Below are 24,570 nucleotides of genomic sequence, written 5' to 3'. Positions count from 1 at the left end.
GATCGAACTCAGGAAACTCCGTTCTCCAGCCTGGCGCTGATCATACTGCGCCATCAGCTGACCAGAACGGCGGGGGTTACTGGGTCAAGGTGAATCTTACTAAGAAAAATTTAAGCCAAATACAAACACTCAACACAGTGTCAACGGCAAGGACTTAAAATGGCGGACGGCGTCGCGATCCGACTTAAAATGGCAGATAGTGTTCTCCTTCCTCAGTTCGTAAGTACAAGTTGTCCGTAAGTCGGACGTTCGTAACTCAGGGACTACCTGTAATGTTAAAATTGTACAAGGCTTTGGTAAGGCCAAATTTGAAGTATTGTGTACAGTTCTGGTCACCGAATTATAGGAGAGATATCAACCAAACAGAGAAGATTTACTAGAATGTTACCTGGATTTCAGCACCTAAGTTACAGGGAAAGGTTGAACAAGTTAGGTCTTTATTCTTTGGAGCGTAGAAGGTTGAGGGGGAACTTGATAGAGGTATTTAAAATTATGAGGGGGATAGAGTTGACGTGGATAGGCTTTTTCCATTGAGAGTAGGGGACATTAAAAATAGAGGACATGAGTTGAGAGTTAGGGGGCAAAGGTTTAAGGATAACACAAGGGGGAATTTCTTTACTCAGAGAGTGGTAGCTGTGTGGAATGAGCTTCCAGTAGAAGTGGTAGAGGCAGGTTCAGTATAGTCATTTAAAAAAAAATTGGATAGGTATTTGGATAGGAAAGGAATGGAGGGTTATGGGTTGAGTGCGGGCCAATGGGGCTAGGTGAGAGTAAGCTTTTGGCACGGACTAGAACTATATCAAGATCTTTTTACTCTTGCAGTCTCTTAACTCTACCTACATCATCTGATCCTAAGTCACTTCTATCTATGGATTTGATTTCATTTCTTACCAATAGAGGCACCACAACCCCTCTACCCACATACCTGTCCTTTCTAGTAGGCTGACCAAAACAAAACACAATGCTCCAAATGTGGGCTTACCCAATATCTCACACAACTGCAACAAAGTCCCAGCTTCTATACACAATTCCCTGCCAGTGTGTCAAAAGACATCTTCATCACCCGGTCTGCATGCAATGCCACTTTCATGTACTCCTAGGTCCCTCTGTTCAACAACATTGGCAAGAGGATTAGCAATCACTGTAATGACCCTACCTTGTTTGCCTTCCCAAAATGTAATATCTCAATACAACATAATTGAATTGAACACCATTTGCCATTTGGTGGCTCACTTACTTAGTTTATCATACCCATCTGTGAACCACCTGTCTAGAGCACCAGATATTTTTGTGTCAACTGCAAACTTACAAACCATTGCTTCTAAATTCTCATCCAAACCATTGATGTAGATGACAAACAGCAATGGACCTCGCACTGACCCCTGAGGAACACCACTAACCACGAGCATGATAGTTGTTATTTGTGAACAATCTGGTGCTGAAGCAGTTGTATTCTTAATATGTAAACAACTGTGTATTCCAAGTCTTTGGGTGAGAGGTGCGGACATAAATGGTCTCGTAACAGATTTATTTACAGATTCAGCAAGGTAACAGGCCCTTCTGGCCTAATGAGCCTGCACCACCCAGTTTTATTATTGTGACCAATTAGCCTACAAACTGGTATGTCTTTGGAACATGGGAGCAAACCAGAGGAGCTAGGGGAAGCACATGCAGTCATGGGGAGAACATATGGAATCCTTACAGCCAGCAGTGGAATTGAACTCGGGTTGCTGGGCTGTAATGGTGTTATACTAACCGCCACGCTACCATTAAAATAGTTGCATGTCACCAATGAAATGCAATGTTACTGCATATTTTTATGAATTTCTAGGCCAGACTGTCAGAAGAAAGTTAACAGCTTAACTAGCCTATAGTGAAGGACAGCATTTAAAAATTACAACAGATTGAACAAATCATTTTTTATTTTGGAACTTGAATTCATTATTCAAGTGATTCCTTTCATACAAATATATATGCTTTGCTTTTACATAGAAATCCTATAAGCTATAAAGAAATATTCTGGAAGAACATTCTGGAAGGATTCTGACCTGTTAGATGAATTTACTGAATGCAAAAGAAACAAAGTCAATTCCAAATGTAATTACTTTCAGTATAATCATCATTTCATATTCTGAATGATCATTTTAGTTAACATTATCTTTCTTCTTTCAGACAAATAAGCTCAGGTGGGAATATGAACAAAATGAAATTTCATAAAGGACTACAATCTTTTCATACAAATTTAATTTTCACTCAAATCGAACAGGAATCATGTCCAGTAGTTTTATGTTAATTCAGTAGCCCAGTGGCATTTAATGATTCCTCCTAAATTATTAAAAAATTACTCATGCCAAAAAGAAGACAGATGAACAGCATTTCCAGTAAACCTGATTACAACTTTATAGTGAATAACAAAAGGCAGGATTGAAATGCTACACATTGTGTTTAATGATTTTAGATGTTTCACCTGTTTTCCAATGTAACAATCTGAAGATTTTTCCTTGTAAGATTCAAGGTAGAAACTTGTGCTTGGTTTTTACAGTAAATATGCAATTTTGCATTCTTCTTCCAAAACACAGCACTACTGAAGTCAATAGTTCTCAGTTTCGGGAACAGACAAATTATTGTCTGTTCAAATTAATTCTATGATATTTTGATATTCCAAAATATTTTCAGGTATTTTGGAATTCATACTGGTGTGTGGTGCAGGAAGCAATCCAGAGATTACTGCTCTGGAGGTCCTGTTTTTCAGTTTTCTACCTAACTCCTCAAATTCTCTCTTCAGGATCTCCTCCCTTTTCCTATATATGTCATTGGTACTAATATATATCACAACTTCCAGAAGCCCACTCTCCCCCCTTTAGAATTCTATGGACCCAGCCTAAGAAATCCCTGCCCCTAGTAGATTGTAGGCAATATGAAATGAGGGTCTCTTTTTCACATCTACAGAATCTCCTGTCTGCTCCACTAATTATGAGATCCCCTATCAATACTGCAGTCCTCCTCTCCCCCCTCCACTTCTGAACTACTCAATGCCAGAGACCTGACCGCTGTGGCTTTCCTCTGCTTTGTCATACCCCTCTCCATCAAAAAGTATCCAAAGCAGTAAACCTGTGGTTGAGGAGAATGTCCACTGGGGTTCCATGAGACCAAATTTCTCATTCAGCTAATCATTTCCTGCAGTTTCTAAAACTGTCAAGATGGCATTAGCACCAGATCCACTTCCCCAATTTCTCAGCTTCCTGCATTCCTTACACCTTCTAACCCGTTTGAATATCTCCAATCTGTGTCCATCCATGCCCCTGAACTCATTTTCATTTCATCCCACTCACCCCGACCTTTTTGGTCTTCAACCTCCTTCACTGTGCCATCAGATCTCAACTAATGCTCAAATTAAAGCACTGCAGCATGCATAAAACCTTAACACAGCCCCCCAGACATAATTTCAGATAACCAGCATTTCTGTCACTATTTCAGATTTCCAGCATTCATTTCGCAGATATCTGCTAATTTCAGGTAATTATTCTGTACTTGTATCTCTGCAGACTGAATTTTTGTTCTCCATCATCATCTTCACCACGATGTTTTGTGAGCTGCTCACAAAACATCTAGATATACCTCTTCTGACTACTATTGCTGCAATCTTTAGTCTTCAGCCTTTAAGTAGCGTTCTTCTAATCCATCTTAATGTAAGGACTCTTCATCACATGTTCTTGATATTTATTGCTTATTTATTTATTATTATTTTTCTTTTTGTGTTTGCACATTGGTTGTTTGTCTGTCTTGTGTGCACTTTCTCATTGATACTATTGAGTTTCTTTGTGTTTACTGTAAATCTCAGGGTAGGTGAAATATATATATATTCATAACATTAACATTCATTCATATTAAAGTACATAAAAATTACCATCTAGGGAAGCTGCATTCTTTCATGTTTCATGGAGTCTCTGGATTCTGTCAGTGGCCCATGTCACAGCAGCCTCACTATTATACTCTTAATACAAGCTCTCCGAGGCATTACTAATGTGAAAACACTCCCCTCACCCCCAAAAAACTCAGCACAACATATATGTTCCATTAAATTACAACATGATATAAGTATAACCTCTGCTTCGAGTCTGATTACAGCTCATTGGTTCCTGATGTCATCTTAACCTAATCTGCTGAACACCATGCTGCCAGTTCTGAACTAGTGCTTTAAGCTGTCAAAGAAAATAAATGTCCATTCTTCCTCCTCCTCAAATGATTCAAGCTTCTCTATGGTTAGTGGGGATGACTTGTTGACTTTGAATCTGCTGTAGAGGTAAAGACACAAAGAGTGTGGAAATGACAGGTGCTTGGTAATGTTTGTGAAATAGGCAGTACATGCAGATACTCTCCCTCAGAATATTCATTGAAGATCTTCAAAGACCAAAGCAACGAAATCAGGTCAGTGAGCCTCTATAGAGAGGAATAAACAGTTGATGTTTTGGGTTGAGACCCTTCAACAGGACTGGAAAAGAAGAGGAAAAACCTAGAATAAGAAGGTGACGGGAGGGAAAGGAGCACAGATGATAGGTGAAGCTAAGTGAGAAGACTGGTGGAAGAGGTAAAGAGCCGAAGAAGGAATCCAGAGGGAGAGGAGAGTGGATCATAGGAGAAAGGGGGCACTATAGGGATGCGATAGGCAGGTAAGGAAAAGAGAAGGAGGTAAAAAGCAGCCAGAATAGGGAATAGAAAAAGAGAGAAGGGAGAGAGGAAGAAGTAAGAAAAATTGATGTTCATGCTATCAGGATCGAGGCTACCCAGATGGAATATGAGGTGTTGCTCCTCCAACCTGGGAATACCCCAACATGACCATAGAGGAGGACATGGACCAACATGTTGGGATGGAAAAGGAAAGTAGAATTAAAGTGGGTCACTACTGGGAAATCCCGCCTGTTGAGGACAGAGTGAAGATGCTCAATAAAGTGGTCCCCCAATCTACATCAGATCTCACCCAATATTTCTTCTAAGTTGTAATGACCAGTGTGCACAAAAATCTTCTGCTGTGCAATTTTTTGTCCAGTGACAACACATGTGTGCACTGAACTTTTAATTGGAAGTAAACCTGAAGCTAGTATAAGGATAATAAACTACCAAGTCCAGTTTGTTGTTCATTGTTTAAAATAAATAAAATAACTGTCAATAAGAACTTAGATCTCCTTGGGTTTAATAGTTTTCACTCTCACAAAACATACACAGCAGACTTGTAGCAGGTAATAAAGGACTTTCTCACTGGAGCTTTTGCACACCGTTCATATGTGATTTGCTTGTTAAATGGCACATTAAAAAGTCAAGTTTCCAAATACACTCTACTTCTTCCCACTTGCAAATTCTCTAGTACCTTTTGCTTCACGATACACACAGGTAACACCAATTTCTGTATTGTACATAAATATTTCTCATAGCTGCATGTTCCTGACCTCATGAGCTTTCAGTGTAGCAGTTTCTATTGTTTCATTCAGCCATTCAGTTTTAAGGCTACATCCACACTAGACCGGATAATTTTGAAAACGCCGGTTTTGCGTAAAAACAATAGGCGTCCACACTATGCATTTAAAAAAATATCTCTATCCACACAGAAACGGAGATTTCAGCAAACCTCCTCTTCCTGCACATGCGCACGACACATCTACCGAAAACAAGCAACATGTTTGGTGTCGAATCTCAGGGTAAAAGTGCGCATTGGTGTAGTTACAGACTAGAAAAACTTAAAACAACGGACAGCTGTTGGCTCTCGTGCAGGAGAACTTAAAATTTTAAAAAAACAAATACTGGAACATACGGTGGCAACCAACAGGGAGTTCACGGACAGATTGACCCGGCTGATGACAAACATTGAAAAACTGACTAACTCTGTTGCATTAATAAAGCACCTTGTTAAATGTATAAAACACGTCTGCATCAGTGTTATCTTGTATTTCCATACAATGTTACATTAGGCTGTTACACATCTATTGTCAGAGAAGTACTTGCATAAATAGGTAAACCACCTTCATACAAGCAAGGACAGAAAACAGGGCAAAGTGAGTATACTTATTTATTCAGTAAGTTATGGGTCAAAGTATTTAGTGAGTATGTTTCTAACTCTTCTGGCTTCAGTCTCTTTGCCATCTGTTCTGAAATTGTTAGGTTGCATTCAAGAAAACAATGAAATAGCGCGCTGCCGTCTGACAGTAATTTCAAAAGTCTCCGGTTACCCAGTCCACACTGATCTGCCCGAGCAGCGTTTTCAAAAATATCCACCCTGGTAGGCGTTTCTGAAAAGCTCCGGTCTCAGGGGACCATTTTAGTATGGACGGAGGGTAAAAACGAAGAGAAAAAGCTTCGGTTACGGATTTATCCGGCATGGTATGGATGTAGCCTAAGTGAACTAGCGGTTCTTTTGCTCTTCCAGTCCTTTGTTTCTTTCGATTTCAACATGATGAATCAATAATTTCTTCAATAAAAACAGTATAAATAAGCCAGTTCTAAAATCTGCAGACAAATCATCGTAAACTGCAGGTTGTCAACACCGTCCGCATCAGAAACTGGAAAAGGAAATGTGATTGTGTACAATCGTGAAATATACTTAACATGCCAACGAGGTAGCAGGTGACAACCTTTTGAGTGCAGTTTAAATTCCTTTGTGTACTAGTAGCAAAAGATGTGCATACATACACACATGCACACCTTAGAGGGTTGGTCTCACCTGTGTTGAGGAGGCCACACTGGGTACACCTGAATGTTCCTGAAGGATCATATGCAGTCCTGAATGTGGTGTGGGAGGAGGTGTAGGGACAGGTATAACACTTGCCCTGCTTGCACAGAGAAGTGCCAAAAGGGAAATCAGTGAGGAGAGACAACAAGGGAGTCATTAAGAGAACAAACTCTGCAAAAAAAAACAGAGTGTGTGTGGAGGGGAGGGGAGCAAGATGAGTCCAGTGGTAGGATCCCTTTGAAGATGATAGAAGTTACAGAGAATGATGTGCTGGATGAAGAAGCTCATTGTGTGGTAGAGAAGGGGAAGGCTAACCCTGTTATGGTGGTGGTAAGAAAGTTTGAGGGTGGATGTCTGGGAAAAGGAAGAAATGTGAGTGAGGGCAGCATTGATGGTAGAGGAAAGGAAACCTCATTGCTTGAAAAGGGAGAGTATCTCAAATTTTCTGGAATGGAAAGCATCAAACTGAGAACAGATGTGTCAGAGATGGAGAAACTGAGAAAGGGAAATGGAATTTTTACATCTGATAGAGTGGTAAGTGGTATAGTCAAGGTAGCTGTAAGAGTCAGTAGGTTTGCAAAGGATATCAGTGGACAGTCTGTCACCAGAATTGGAGATAGAGAGATCGAGAAAAGGGAGGCAAGTGTCAGAGAGGGACCAGGTAAATCTGAGGAAGATGGAAGCAAAGTTGATGAAATTGACAAGTTCAGCATGGGTGCAGGAAGCACCATAGAAAGACCATAAATAAGTTGCTTATGTACCAGCCAATTTGTCATTTTATCAGTAGTACCAGCTGCTGGAGCTCACAATGCCTCAACAGCCATCAGCAATAGGATCTTCCCTCCTAGTCTGTGAGAAAATGTGCCAGAGCATGTCAGCTTGGAAAACTAAGGGAAAAATTGATTTCTAAGTGCCACAATGTCTGGTTGCCTGACTAGATTTCTGTTTGCTTGTACACACGTGTCATTACATAAATTGCAATTTGAAGAGTCTTAACATTGAAGCAGTGTGTCACAGCCAGAATCTACTTCCAATGCTTCAATCCTCCCTTGACATTGTGATTAACTAATTGCACCAATATCCCAAGATTGAGATCACAAGTTCAAATCCCAAGATGGCAGCTGCATAGTTTAAATGTAATTCATTTATCAAATATGTAATACAAAAATGATATTAGTACTGATGACCAATGGAACTACTGAATTGTGAAAACCCCAAAAAGGACATTGGATAGTACAGCACAGGAACAGGCCCTTCAGCCTACAAAGTTGTGCCAAACGAATTAAATTAGTACTCAAATAGCCAATTAAACTATTCTCTTCTGCCTACACAATGTCCATTTCTTTCTATTTTCATGTGTCTATCTAAACATCCCTTAGAAGCCCCAATGTATGGGCCTTTACCACCACCCGAGGCGGCACATTTCACTCTCTGAAAAAATACACTTGCCCATCACATCTCCTTTCAAATTACCACCTCTCACCTTCAATACATGTCCACTGGTATTAGACATTTCAACCCTGGGAAAAAGATAAAGTCTGTCTGCTCTATCTGTACCTCTTGTAATCTTATAAACCTCTATCAGATCTCCCCTTCCTCGAGAGAAAACAACCCAAGTTTGTTCAACCTCTTGTTACAGTACATGCCCTCTAAACAAAGCAGCATCTTGGTAAACCTCTTCTGCACCTTTTCCAAAGCCTCAATATTCTTGCAATAATGGGGTGAACAAAACAGTATGCAATGCCTCAAATGCAGAGGTTTATAAAGCTGCAACACAACTTCCTTTCTTTTGAACTTACTGCCTTGACTAATAAAGGCAATTATCCCATATGTCTTCTTAAAAACCTTATCAACTTGTGTAGCCACTTTCAGGGCTCTAGACCCAGAGATCCCTCTGCTCATCAACATTGTTAAGGGTCTTGCCATTAACAGTGTACTGCCTCTTTACATTTAACCTACCAAGGTGCAACATTTTATAGTTGACTGGGTTAAACTCCATCTGCCATTTCTCTGCTCAAATAATCAACTGATCTATATTCCATGGTATCCTTTGTCAGTCTCCTATGCAATCCACAACACCACCAATCTTTGTATTATATGCAAACTTACTAACCCACCCATTTACATTTTCATTCAGGTTATTTATTTACATCAGAATCATCAGAGGACCCAGTACAGATCCCTGTGGAACACAACTACAGTATTCACCAACCTTCAGCTAGAACAAGTCCCTTTGACCACTACATTCTGTCTTCTATGAGCAAGCCAGTTCTGTTTGATCAGCAAACAGCCAATTCACCATGGATCCTATGCACCTTAATCTTCTGTTTGAGCCTCCCATGAGGGACCTTGTCCCACACCGTACTAAAAGCTATGTAGACAACACCCACAGCTCTACCTTCATCAATTACCCCTGTCATCTTCTCAAATGATGAAGGTTAATAAGACATGACTTGCCTGCACAATGCCATGATTTTCCAAATGCTCATAAATCCTATCCCTAAGAATTCTGTCCAGTAACTTCCCTATCACTGACATAAGACTTGCCGGTCTATAGTTTCCAGGAGTATCCCTGGTTCCCGTCTTGAATAATGGAACAACATCAGCTATTCTCCAGTCCTCCAGGACCTCACCTGTGGCTAGAGAGGACACAGCAATCTCTTCTCTTGCTTCTCTCAATAATCTGGGGTATGCTCCATCAGGCCTTGGGACCTTATCCACCTTATGCTCTTTAAGAGACCCAACACAATTCTCTCCTTTAACTCAAAATGACCGAGAATATCAATACGCTCAGCACAGATCTCCCTACCCGCCACATCTTTCTCCTTAGTAAATACTGATGTACTCATCAATACTTAATAAGTACTCATTAAAGATCTTATCTGCATATTCTGCATCCAATAAATATTTCCCCTTTATCCTTGACAGGTCCAACCTTCTCCCTAGTTTCCCCTTGCCCTTTATGTATGTATAAAACGCCTTGAGATTCTCTTTAATCCTATATGTCAAGAGCTTTTCATGTCCCTCCTGGTTTTCCTAATCCTTTCTTGAGTTCTTGTCTGACTTCTTTATAACCCTCAAGGGCTCTGTTTGATTCGAACTTCATAAACTTTACATAGTTTTCTTTTTAATTCTTGACTAAATTCATCACCTTTCTGGACATCCAAAGTTTTCTTATTTTGCCATCCTTGTCCTTCCTTCTGACCATATCATACCTATCCTGTACTCCATGCAGTTAGTTGGTCTTTAAGCACCCTGTACTCCATGCAGTTAGTTGGTCTTTAAGCACCCTGTACTCCATGCAGTTAGTTGGTCTTTAAGCACCCTGTACTCCATGCAGTTAGTTGGTCTTTAAGCACCCTTCACATGTTGGAAATGGATTTGTACAAAAACAGCTATTTCCTAGTGAACTCTTCCTAGCTACTACCTAATTTCACAAGAACACGGACTATCATCTAGAAGCACTTGCATCCACAGTGTTAAAGCCTTTTGAGAGGTTGGTAATGAAACATATTAACTCCTGCGTGAGATTCGACTAGAGTCTGCTCAAATTTGCCTACTGTCACAACAGGTCAACAGCAGATGCCATCTCATTGGCTCTTCACTCAATCTTGGAACATCTGGACAGCAAAGATACATACATCAGGATGCTCTTTATCGATTACAGCTCAGGATTCAATACCATCATCCTCTCAGATCTAATCAATTAGCTTAAAGACCTTGGCCTTGTGCAATTGGATCCTCAATTTCCACACTTGTAGACCTCAGTCAGTTCAGACTGGCAACATTTCCTCCACAATCACCATCAGCACAGATGCACCACAAGACTGTGTACTTAGACCCCTGCTCTGCTCGCTTTACACTTCTGACTGCGTGGTTAAGCACAGCTTGAATGCCAAAGTCAAGTTTACTGATGACATTGCTGCCGTAGGTCGAATCAAGGGTGCTGGCAAATCAGCATATAGGAGCGAGATTGAAAATCTGGCTGAGTGGTACCAAAACAACAGCCTTTTACTCAATGTCATTAAGACCAAGGAGCAAATACCCACTTCAGAAGGAGGAAAACAGAGGTCCATGAGCCAGTTTGCATTGGAGGATCAGAGGTGGAGAGGGTCAGCAACTTCAAATACCTCAGTTTTATTATTTCAGACCTGTCTTAGGCCTGGCATGTAAGTGCAGTTAGGAAGAAGCTCCTTCCCTTTCTTCCATGGTCCACTGTCCTGATCTATTACATTCCATTTTTAGCCCTTTCCATCTTCCACCTATCACCATCCAGCTTACTTCATTACCTCATCCATTCCACCACCTACCCCCCTCAAACCCCCTGGTTTCACCTGCTTGTATTCCTTCCCCTCCCTCCACCTTTATACTCTGGCTTCTGCCCCTCCCCCCTCCAGCCTGATGATGAGTCTTGAAATGTCCTGAAATGTTGGCAGTGTATTCCCCTCCATGGATGCTGCCAGAATTGCTGAGTTCCTCCAGTATCTGGTGTGTTCTCAAGATTTCCAGCATCTGAATTATTTTTTTGTGTTTACAACCAACCATCCTTATCCAGTTCAGGTCCAGCAATGTAGTTGATGGCTAACTGCCACCTTAGTTCACAGACAATTGCAGATGAGGAGCTTTTTCCCTGGACATCATCTGTCCATGTGTGAATAAATAAAATATTGCTGATTGTGCCAACTTTTCCTGTGTTTTTTTATTACTATAGAAGTCCATTTGGATTACAGCCTTCCTTCCACCACCACTCACAAGTGGCAAGTCTCTGAGGACAGCCCTGTGGCTAATTTTGGCCAATCCTTGATGGCACCTCCCATACCATAATCAGAAAGAATAGGAGGTGATATTATGGAAGGCACATTCACTCCCTCCCTCCTGATCTAAGCAAGGAACACCTGTAGTTACTCTATGTGGGGAGAGGGTTAATTGGACAGTGATAGAAAGTGCCAGCAGCCGCACTAAATTCAATAATAATTGTTAGAACCTCTGTCCATTGTCACATCAGGAACTATTGGGGATTGCAAATGTGCCTGAATGCTTTTGCAAGGGTTGCAATCAAAAACTATGTCCAGGTTACCCTGGGATTACTTGAGGTACTCAACTGATCAGGTAGCATCTGCAGAGTGAGAAAAAGAATTCAAGTTTCAAGTCAATGGCCCTTCATCAGAGCTCTGCTGAAAGATCACTGACCTGAAGCATTAATTCTGCTTCTCTCACCACTGATGTTCCTCCCTGACATGTTGAGTTTCTCCAGGATTTTCTGTTTCTATTTCAGATTTCCGGCATGTTTTTTTTTTTGCTTTTCAATCCACACTGCATGGCTCTATAACATGGATTGTCCACAAAGTGCTTCTATTTAGGAGAAATCCAGTCTTTTTATCACATTCATCAATGCCCAATATGACTGATCGTACATCTTTAGAAATTTGTACGTGTAGGTTTCTTTCACATATGGCAACCTTTAGAACGTTAAAGATAGCTTTGTGTCTATTTGCCTCTACTCTGTTGGAATCAGCACATTTTATTATAGCAACCAGCAGGACATGGAAAGCAACTGACACAATAATAGAATGCCTGTAATATATAATTTGATCCAGTCTTTCCCAGGTAGATTACCGAGTTGCTAGGCACAGTGCTAATCCTACTGATTTAAGAGAGCACATAATATTAACTATTTGGAATTCATAGTACATGCAAGATTAACACTACCTTGAAGTATCAGGCAAGGTAGCAAACAACTTCAGCATTCAGACACAGTGATCGGGGAAATAACAACAGTAAGCAGAGAAAACTGACTTCAGGCTCCACATGATCGGGTTTCTCAGCTTGTATGACCAAATGTTAAGTGAACAGCACACCTTCATTTGTTTCAGACTGAACAGCAGTTGATCTCCCTTGATGCTTCTGTTTGTGTACACATGACCAGGATTGCAATGTGCAAGTGTGGAACTATTCCTTCTGTTAATTTATGCACGTTGGGCTGAAATTTGCTCTATATGACATGCACTCTTCTTGTTCTTCTTCGGCAGTGGCTCAGAATGAAGCATTTCTTGCTTCTGCTATGGATTTTCAGGTGATGAGGTGACATACTGTATGATGCCAATGTGAGATGGTGCAGGAGGTGCCCAACAGCGCAGCCTGTGAGAAGTTTTGCTCCTGCCTTTTAAGCATAGCCTCTATGTAATCTCAAAACCATCCCAAATGCTCCCACTCCGCCTTCAGCAGTCATGGACCAGGGATTCCAAAAGTTCCTATGTTTTATTGTAGAGTCCTTGAGCTCCGTCCATCCAGTACTTTCTCTCTGTGATGGAACTCAGATTGGACTGTCTGCTATCAGGCATATGAAGGATATAATGTGCTCAACGGAGCTGACTGGGGCCTCAGGCTGGGAATGCTGCTCTCAGAGCGCACATTAACATTGGCTTGCTTTTCCTTCAACTTGATTTGGAGGATTCTCTGAAGACAGTATTTATGGTATCTACTCAGTGCCTCGAGATCCCTTCTGTAGGTAGTCCAGATCTCAGAAGCATGTGAGGACATGGATCACTGCAGCCTAAAAGGCAATGATTGTTGTGCCATATCTAACATCTTTATCTTCAAACACAAACTGTCATAACATTAAATTAAGTAAAATCTTTATCCTAAATGCAACCATTATCAGATTTAGAAATCAAGAAACAAAAATATGCATACCTTTTGTATTGATATATGACATCAGTATTACATTATTAAAATGACAAACAACAATGTGAGAAATGTTCAACTTGTCACTTAAGATATTCACTTAAGGAGAGATTAAATCACAAAAAGTGAGAGCCTGTAATAAATAAGTGTGTGTTCCATATTACTTCCATGAGAATTATGATGTAGAGCTTGGTATAAATAAGAAAAATAGATATGCATGTAAACCAGGGTAATACAGTGATCAAAGGGGACTTAGGTCAACACTTAAGACAGGGCAACATAACTAACAATAACCATAGAGGATGAATTTCTCACTGTATACAGGATTGTTCTCCAGAACATTAAAAAACTGATTAGGAACAGGCTATTTTAGATTTAGTCCTGTGCAACTAGAAAGGATTAATTATCTTGATGTAAACATGGAACCTACAACAAAGCAGCCATAATATGACATTTTAAAAAAGGTTTATCAAGCTATCGTTGAGTTAGAACCTCAGAAACCCCTGAAAGTACAAGGGGTAAAACAGCTATGGTAGGAATGAAAACTACAGAAAAGAGTGCAACAGTGGACAGGCCCTGGTAGCACTTAAATGAGACATGATCTGAAACAAATGCACTTTTCTTTAAGGTACATATATACAACAGGAAAATTGGTATAAATATGGAATAGAAGGAAATCAAAGATAACATTAAGTGCAAAGAACAGACTTTAATCTGGATGTGACATCAAAACATTTAGGAAATAGCATGATTGAATGGAGTCAAAATAGAATTATGGAAGGAAAATCATACTTCAGTAACCTTCAGTAGTCCAGCACAGTCTATGTCCTATCTGGAGGAAGAGGGAGTGAGAGCAGATTACGTGGAAAATAGGGGAAATGCATGGGAAGGTTCCATTAACCATGGCAGAAGGGAAGCCAAACTATCAGAAGACAAGGACATATCAGAAGCTTGGAAACAGAATGTTTCATCTTGAGAACAGATGTGGTGAAGGGAATATTGAGAAATGGGTTGCCTTCCTTACAGGAAGGGTTTGTAGGAGTTGTGATAACTTTTGTGATAACAAGTTGTTAAAAGGTGTCAATAATGAGTCCATCTCTTAACATGGAAGAGAAGTGTCAGAGGGGCTCAAGTGAATTTGAGAGCAGAGTGAAAATAGGTAATGAAGGTGCAGAAGGCAGCACGAATGCAGTTGTTGGTGTGGTAGGCAAAGAGTTGGGGAGGGGTGTCAGAGTAAGTCTGGAACAAGGACTGCTTCACATTGCTACTGAGAAGATGGGTGTAGCTGGGGCATGTCTGGGTGCCCATGGCTATATCTTTGACTTGTAGAAAGTGGGAAGATTCGGGAGAAGTTAGAACGTGTGGATAGGGAACCTGGTTTTTCACGTCTCTAGGTCTCAAATAGTAATGCTGGTGAAGGACTTATTATGTTCCCCATATGTCAGAAGAATTTGTGATCCCGAGGAACAAGAGGAAACCTCTGTGCTCACCCTGCTCAGTATCCAGCTTCCAGATGGTTGAAAATGAGAAATGGAATAGGAGGTAATTCGCTCTTCAGGTCTGTCCACTGTTCACTAAGACTATAGCCTTAGCATCACTTTCCTACTCTAATCCTACACTCCTTAAATCTACATCTCACCCTGTGCCCAGAACAGACTCAGTGACAGCCCACAGGGTAAATATCCTCAAAGATCCATCGCTATGTAAGTGAAGAAAAAACAGAGGTTGAGAGTATATGGCATAAGCAGTAGAGGAGTGTACAGTTATGACACTTGGACAATCATGAACAGGAAAGGAATAGATGGATATGGCTCAAACATGGGCAAATGAGACTAGCTCAGGTCAACATGGATGAGTTGGGCCAAAAGGGGCTACTTCCATGGTGGATAATTGTATGCTTCTACTCTATACCTTCATCTTGGAGTTCTTCACTTCTATTCTTAGGTAGCTCTTTAGGATTAAGGAAAACTTATTCTCACTGAAATTCTCAGGTTATTGACAAAGCTAATAAAAAGGTACCCGAAAGAACGATGGTTTGTGAAGTGGCGCACTCTTTCAATTCTTTGACCTGAAGTCTAACAGATGTAGCATGGCCTGCTATTTCCAGCGTTTTGCTGTTATTTCAGATTTTCAAATTCTGCACTTTTAAAATAAACTGCTTATTCTGTCTACCATTCATGTGTTCCAGACATGAAGCTCCTGATGTATCCTCCTTTTCCTATATATGGATAATGAGGTGCGGACTGGAGCTGTTCATTGTTGAGTTTCTAAACTTCAGCAGGTACCATCTGTCCTAAAGCATTCTTGTGTACTTACAAACGTAGTTGGCAAGTAACTTTTTGACTATATGTCTGTCAGGAGTGATGTCAAATCCAGATCAAATACACTTCTGAGTAACTGAATCATAGGTAAATATGTCAAGGACAGAGTCATGGTTAAGGAGTTCTTCAAAGTTGTTCATTCAGCAGGGCATACGTCCAGGAACCTCCCTTTTTTTTTGCTTTAGATAGCTTTAGCCATACTGAGAACTCTGTGCTTCACTGAGTTAAGGAGCTGTGTGTTCTTTACGCCCACCATTTTTTCTCTAGGTCACAGTTTCTGCTTGCCATTGGACTTTTATTCCCCCTTAAGGAAGAGTATACCTTCTAATCACCTTGCTTTTGAGCCTAATTAGTTATTAGATCTTCAGATAATCTCAGCAAACTATCTTGGCTCTTTCTGATACAGTAAAAGAGGAGGAAAAATCAAATGTGATATTTAATTTTCAGAAGGCTTTCAATAAGCCAGATGATTTGTGCAAATGGACCAATATCGTAAAATGGATTAAGAAACGAGTAACCTAATGCGCAAATAAGTAGGACGTTCTCAAGTTGGCAGGCCTTTGCCAGTGTAATTGCACATTTGGACCTAAAGAAATCTTTATCAATGATTTGGTTGAGGAGACCAAACGTTCCTTCCGGGTAAACAGTAATTCATTTTTTCTTCTTGCAACTTATCACACCACTTTTAGTGCTCAACATATACTCTTCTCTAATAGAGAAATCAAAAGCAGATTGAATAACCTCTTTGTAACATGCCTTCAATTGGCAAAAGTGGCCTTTATCTTTGTGTTGCCTGTCACTACAATTCTCCACCACACCCTAACTCTCAACTCCCTGTCATTAGCCTCTTACCAAGAACAAATGTAAGCTTATGGAGTAGCATCTCATCTTCAGACCTGACACATTGCAGCCAACAGTACTCAGTACTGAACTAGATAATCCAGATAACCAACCTTTGCAGATGTAATCATAACTAACTGCCTTTCTGAGAATTTCCAATATCTTTTCTTCATATATAACATCGATGTTTTCTTTCTGGTTTTTGGTAAGTCAAGGCACCATCTTCACCATTTTCTGTGATTTTTAAAACATTTCCTTTCCCACTACTTCTCAGTTTTTTTTACTCTTTGACATCTCCTTCAGAAAGGTTGGTGTGTCTACCAGGTCTTCATCACATCCCTCATCTGGCAGCACCTCAACTATTTGCGTTATTCAGTCACTCTTGCTCTCTGCCCAGTCATGGTCATTTCCTTTGTTCTTTCACCTTTCTCTTCTCTGCAGTTTAAAACATGGTTGATTTCTAACCATTTTTCAGTTTTGAAGAAAGGGCATCAACCTGGTTAACTAAGATTCTCTGTCCACTGATGCTGCCTGGCTGACCATTTCCAGCTTTCTCTGTTTCTATTTCTTAATTTCTAGCATCTGCAGAATTTTGTTTTGATGAAAATAACTATTGCCTTTGAAGGTCCAGGTAAGCCCATTGTCTCTGCTTGCTCTTGCCCCAATGAACTCGAGGCCTCATACTGTGATGCCATCTATCCCCCTTGATTCAGTCTCTTCCCAATTACATCTGTGACAATTTCTCATGTTCTTGATCGGCTCACTAACTTTTAGTTCCCTGGTCCTGACTGCCTCATTTTCACCAAAGATGTCCAGTTCCTCTCCATTTCTATTTCTGCATCAAGAAGGTCTTAAAGTTTTCTGTTTCTTTCTCAATAAAAGATCCAACCAGTTTCCCTCCACGAATACCCTCCTGCACCTGGCAGAATAAATTTTTTCCTTCGGCTCCTCACACTTTCGCCAGACTAATCATGGGCACACACATGGGCCCCAGCTATGCCTGCCTCTTTTGGCTACATAGAACAGTCCATGTTCAAAGCCTTCCCTGGTAATACTGTGCTATCCTTCCTCCACTACATTGACGACTGCATTAGTGCTGCTTCATGCACCCATATTGAGCTCATCAAATTCATTAACTTTCCCTCCAACTTCCACCCTTCCTTTAAATTCACAGTCCATTTCTGACACCTCACTCCCTTTTCTTGATCTTTCTGTCATCATCTTTGGAACAAAATGACAACTGACATCTTTTATAAACCTACCAATTCCCACGGTTATCTTGACTAAACGTCTTCCCACCCTACCCCCTTTTAAAAATGCTATTCCCTCTTCTCAGTTCCATCACCTCCTCCACATCTGCTCCCAGGATACAGCTTTCATTTCCAAGACATCAGAGATGTCCTCCTTCTTCAAAGTACGGGACTTCCTTCCCTTCACTATTGGTGCTGCCCTTACCCACATCTCCTCCATTTCCTGAACATCAGCACTCATCCCATCTTCCCGTTGCCTTTACAGGGATAGAGTTCCCTCTTGTCCTTACCTACCTCCATATCCATCACATCATCCTCCACAACTTCCACCATTTCCAAAGGGATCCTACCACTAAATGTATCTTTACTTTCCCCCTCTCGCTCTCTCCATGATTCCCTTGTCCAATTCATCCCTTCCAGCACTTAACCCTGCAAGCAGCCAAAACACAACACCTGCCCTTTCATCTTCTCCCCCACCTCCATTCAGGGCTTCAGACAGTCCTTCTAGGTGAGGCAACACTTCACCCGCAAATCTGTTAGGGTTACACACAAAGTATACTGCAGATGCTGTGGTCAAATCAAGATGTATAATGGATGAACTCAGCAGGTCAGGCAGCATCCGTTGAAACGAGCAGTCAACGTTTCGGGGTTGTCTTCTGTGTCTGGTGCTCCTGATGCGACCTCCTCTACATTGGTGGGACCCATTGTAAATTGGGGGACTGCTTTGGCGAGCACCTTTGCTACCCATGCCTAAAGCCGAACTGAGGCCAAACATTTTAATTCTGAGCCCAATTCCCATTTCAACATGTCAGTCCATGGCCTCGTGTGGAGGAGCGGCATCTATTCCATCTGAGTAGCCTTCAACCTGATGGCATGAATATTGATTTCTCCTTCGGGTAATTGTTTTCCTTCCCACTGTCCTTTTCCTCTGTTCCCCACTCTGGCCCTTTACCTCTTCTCACCTGCCTAGTACTCCCTCAGGTCCCTTCCTTCTTCCCTTTCTCTTATGGTCCACTGTCCTCTCCTATCAGATTCCTTCTTCTTTAACTTTCCTACCCAGCAGATTTCACCTATTACCTTCTAGTTATCCTTCTTCCCGTCCCTCCACCTTTTTATTCTGGCATCTTTCCTTTCCTTTCCAGTCCTAAAGTAAGGTCTTGGCCCAAAATATCGACTGTTTGCTTATTTCCACAGATGCTGCCTGACCTGCTGACTTCTCCCAGCATTTTGTGCGTGTTGTTGTGCATTTCCAGCATCTGCAAAATTTCTCGTGTATCTTTGTTGCTGTCTGTGTTGTGTATTTCAGATTGCGAGATATTTTTAAAAAAAGGAAATTTGCACACTTTCCCCCCCAAAATATATATTTATTCTGATAATCCTCACCTGCGTAATATTGTGAATCTAATGCCAAATTAAATTTTATTAAATTTTAAAGGGAAAAATTAATAAAGTTTTATTTGTGGGGCTCTTGAAGAAGCAATTTTGGTTCTAGAAAGACCCTTATTTAAGTCCACTAAATTTCTGCAACAATCCTTGAAATAATGATGTACCTGAAAATAACATCCTTAATTATTGAGCTTGTTTATTTTTCTTTCCAATTTCACAATACTAGGTGGAAGCATTTTCCACGGGCTCAGTATGCTTTACAACCAAAGAGCTATGTGCACAGCTCCAATTATAACAGATATTTCAATCCAGGTAATTCAATTTGCAAAGAAAAATGGATGCAGGTATAAGGCAGTTCAGTGTATCAAATCTTCCATTGGAGACAACAGCTGGGGCTTTCAGCTAGAATAATAGATCTTCATAAAAAGCACTCATGATCACTTCCTTTCAGGTGAGAGAGCTACAGTATAGCAGCATCAGAGCAGTAACAGACGAGGTACATTTCGGCTAAATGCCAATATCATTTCGAGTGGGATTTCAAAGATTGCAACAATAACAAAATGCATTTAGATGCCTTTATTACAGAAATCTCCAAAGATAAAGATGAATCCCAAACCAAAGGAATAAATATTTGAATTATAATTAAAAGCATGGCTTTACTTTAATTGCAGGATTGTATTCTCATTTCCTTTCCATAAAGAATATTGCATTATAGAAAATTGAAAGGATGGCTTGGAAAACAAGAAAATATTGGATCAATTGTGGACTGGCGTAATAAGAGATAATTTATTAAATCACACAGTGTCCCTTAACAGCAGGAAGTATAGCTTTCAGCATTAACGATCATACATCTACATCCCTTGCAAACCGGGGATAAATCTACAGAGTAATTTCAACACCTAACAATGTTTATACACAAACAAATAACTATCAAAATATTCTATGCAGCACAGTATCAACATGTATCATTAGACTTTTACCACGGGACTCACATGCAGCTCAAAACTAATAACACGTTATCAAAACAATATAATTTCCTAAAAAGGGGGGAAAACACGACAACTACACTCTTCAGAAATGCTATGGAGAAGAAAGATAACAACTGAAGATTTTGTACACTGAGAACTTCCAAACCTACCACTGCTGGATAAAACAGTTTTACTCAGCAACAAGGGAAGATCTGCAGATGCTGGAAATCAAAGCCATACACACAAAATACTGGAGAAACTGAGCAGGCCAGATAGCATCTATGGAAAAGAGTAAACAATCGACGTTTCGGATAGATGCTGTCTGGTCTGCTGAGTCCCTAGCATTTTGTGTTATTTACTCAGAAATTCTTTAAGCAATTTTTTTTTACTCATGGTTTAAATTTCAGCTAAAATTGATGGAGCAATGTAAACATTATTATTGAAAGAAAGGTATACTAAAATTGCTTTCATTATGTCTGTATAATGTATTTATTGTTAATAATGATTCCAAAGAATGTTTAATTGACACCAATCAATGATGACAATGTTATGATTTTAAAATGGAGGAAGTTTGCAGCAAACTTGGAATTGTAATTTCTGCTTTTATGTGATTATTGCTTAGTCATGGAAACATCGATTCAGGAGGAGTTGTCAGGGTACTAGGTACAAGAAATACACAACTGTGCTGACCATTTATCAGCTTGTTTTGCTCCCAAGCTGCACTGTGCTTTTGGAATGTTCTGTCACAATACAACGATTTCTTAAACCAAAAACATGTTTTTACTTGAATTGGTTTAAACCCTTCACACATTTGATTGTACTATACTGTGCTTACATGTGATGAAAAGCCACTCGAAGTAACTGGGACAGTGGGAATGAGGCCTGAATGATTTCACTATTGCAGCAAATAAAATTTTGTCACAGCATGTTTCTTGTTAGGATAGAACTTGAGATCTAAAAACATCACCTAATTATCCTACTCATGTTATAGAGGTAAGGCAAAAAAAAAAAATCCCCAATGGAGCATTGCAACAGAGGGATTCAGTGTTTCTTGAAAGTTGTGCCTCATAAACCCTCCCAATTATTGTGGATTTATACCTGCTCTTTAAATACATTTTGTAGGGTCTTAGGAAAATAACTTACAGCTATGGGATGAGTGGGATAAGGCAACAGTGGTTAATAAGGGAAGTTAAAGACAGCATACAAGCAAAAGGCAGACCATACAATGCAACAAAAATTAGTGGGAAGCTAGATGATTGAGATGTTTTTAAAAACCAACAGGGTAACAAAAAACGCCATAAGGAGAGAAAAGATGAAATATGAAGGTAAGCAGGCAATCATATAAAAGAGGATACCAGAATTATTTTCAGATATACAAAGAGTAAAAAAGATGTGTGAATGAATATCGGACAGCTGGAAAATTATGCTGGAGAGGCAGTAATGGGGTACAAAGAAGTGGTTTATGAACCTAATAAATATTTTGTGACTGTCTTCACTGCGGAAGACACTAGCAGTATGCCAGAAATTCGAGAGTGTAAGTGGGGTAGAGGTGAGTGTAGTTGCTATTATTAAGGAGAGGGTGCTTTGGCAAGTTGTAAGGTCTTAAGGTAGAGAAGTCACTTGGACCAGATGTACTATACCTCAGGATTCTGACAGAAGTAGCTGAAGAGACTGTGGAGGCATTAGTAGTGATCTTTCAAGAATCACTAGGTTCTGGAATGGTTCCAGAGGATTGAAAAATTGCAAGTGTCACTTCGCTCTTTAAGATGGGAGGGAGGCAAAAGAAAGGAAATTATAGGCCAGTTAGTCTGACCATAGAGGTTGGAAAGATGTTGGAGTCTATTATTAAGGATGAAGTTTTGGGGTACTAGAAGGCACATGATAAAATAGGTCAAAGACAGCATGGTTTCCCTGAGGGAAATCTTACCTGACATACCTGTTGGGTTTCTTTGAGGAAACAACATGCAGGATAGACAAAGGAGAGTCAATGAATGTTGGTTTCCATGGATATTCAGAAGTACTTTGACCATTTATTTTCACATTAAATACCAATGATTTGGATGATGGAATTGATGGCTTTGCGGCCATGTTTGTGGGTGGTAAGAAGGTGGAGACAACTGGCAATGAAGACTGCAGAAAGACTCCCAATTAGGAGAATGGGCAAGAACCGGTAGATGAAATATAGGGTAGGAAAGTGGATGTCCATGCACTTTGGTAGAAGGTATAAAGGTGTAGAATATTATCTAAATGGTAAAACAAAAAATCAAAAAATAGAGGTGCAAAGGGATTTGCAAGTAGTTCTGCAGGGTTCTCTAAAAGGTTGAGTCGGTGATAAGGAAGACAATGCAATGTTAGCAATCATTTTGAGAGAACCAGAATATAAAACAGGGATGTAATGCTGAGGCTTTATAAAGCATTGGTCAGACTGCATTTGCAGTATTGTAAGCTTTGGGTCCTTTATCTAAGAAAAGATGTGCTGGCACTAGAGAGAGTACAGAGGAGGTTCATAAGCTTGATTCAGGAAAAGAAAAGATTAACATATGAGGAGCGTTTGATGGCTCTGGGCCTGTACTTGCTGGAGTTTAGAAGAATAAAGAGGGATCTCTTTGAAATATATTGAATATTGAAAAGCCTGGGTCGAGTGAACGTCCATTTAGAACAGAGATAAGGTGGAATTGCTTTAGCCAGAGAGCATTAACTCTGTGGAATTCATTGCCATAGATGGCTGTGGAGGCCAAGTCATTAGGTATATTTAAAGCAGAGGTTGTTAGGTTCTTGATTAGTCAGGATGTTAAAGGTTACAAAGAGAAGGCAGGAAAACAGGGTTGAGCGAGATAATAAATCAGCCATGAAGGATTGGTGGAGCAGACTCAATGGGCCGAATGGCCTAATTCTGCTCCTATGTCTTATGGCAACTAAAGGGATCATTATGGAGAATGCCTGCTTGTGTTCTCAAAATGAGATTTTATTGCCTGGATCATTCTAGGAAAATCTGCAAAATAACCTGAAGAGCTTCTCTGATGTTACTTCAGTCACAATATCATAATGTAGCCACAGACCTTGCCAAGTATGTAAAAGCAGAAGGTAGTGTAGAAAGTCAGGCAACCATTAAAGGAGTCCCTCTCTTGATTTATTGTCAGAAAGCATCTAATCTCTCTGTAGTTTGCTTATTTGCTATGCTATTTACTTATTCTGATGGTTTGCACAATTTGTTTATTTTCTCCGCTCTGCACGTTGGATGTTTATCAGGTTTTTTATATGGGTTCTTTTGGGTTTCTTGTTTTGGGGCTACCTGTAAGGAGATGGATCTCAAGGTTTTATCATGTATACATGCCTTTGATAATAAATACACTTTGAACTTTGGGTGAGATGAGAATCCAACAGCTCTGATAAGGGCACAGAGTAGTAAACCATTTATGAATGCAGCAAAATCCTCTTTCGGATTTCAGATGATAACTGATTACTTTTAATATCTGTGCATTGCCATTTTCAGACACAAACGAATCAGTAAATAAAAATATCCTTCACAAAGCTGACGTAAACGAGGATGACAATAAACTGTTTTTGATAACAGAACCGATATACTTCAGAAGTACAATTCACATGGGCACAAGACTTTCACATATTCATGGCAGGCTCCCTGGAATGTAGGGAGTTCTAGCTTATAAGTGGTATATATACAAAGCAGAATGATTGGATGCATAACCCATGATACCAGATTGTCAGTGCCCACTTGCCTGGTGAGAAGTAGAACACAAATCACTGAATAATGATAAATTTGCTTTCAAGTTGCCTTGTGAATTTTAAATGCACTACCTCTTTCAAAATGTGATAAGCTCTAGTATAAAATATATTTAAGAACACACAATGTAGAACAGATAAAGATGGACACATGCTGTGGCATGAAAGCAAAATACAAGTGGCTAAAAGCATTTAAAACTAAAAACAAATGTTGATTGCACTTCCAGTCGTGCTTGAATTAATAGAGAGTAATTTTCTTTACTCTAAATCATTAAAATCCACATATTGGGAAGTCTGCATTTTACAAATTTTCAAAACTAGCAAATAATAAAAAGACACGTTAAATGCTAATTGTATTACAGTGGCTTTTTTTCTTTTGCTTTTAGTATCCAGAGAATGCCTGATACTGTACCAATCTGCTTTATGGAAGACTGCCAATGAATTTCACTAACAATATTTGCCCATGTCCTTGCACAATGTGTATGAGGAAGATAGTTTGCCCTGGCTGCTCTGTACACTGTTTAACACCTAGCTCCAGTGACACATTCAGTTATATGTAAGCATCTTCATTCACCTGTCCTGGGAAAGATTGCAACAAACCCCATACCATTCATTGTGACTGATTTGCAATGTGCTTAACTGACAAGCCCTGTGACCAG

At 40.0% G+C, this 24,570-nt stretch overlaps 1 protein-coding gene across 1 annotated transcript in view; it reads right to left on the bottom strand.

The window, feature by feature from the left end:
• Positions 1–24,570, bottom strand: part of LOC132391478 (protein diaphanous homolog 3-like) — a 583,252-nt gene that overhangs the window by 41,011 nt on the left and 517,671 nt on the right. The window lies entirely within an intron of this gene.

This window comes from Hypanus sabinus, chromosome 3 (assembly GCF_030144855.1).
Source record: "Hypanus sabinus isolate sHypSab1 chromosome 3, sHypSab1.hap1, whole genome shotgun sequence".
Lineage (NCBI taxonomy): Eukaryota > Metazoa > Chordata > Chondrichthyes > Myliobatiformes > Dasyatidae > Hypanus > Hypanus sabinus.
This window is presented reverse-complemented; position numbering and strand designations above follow the sequence as displayed.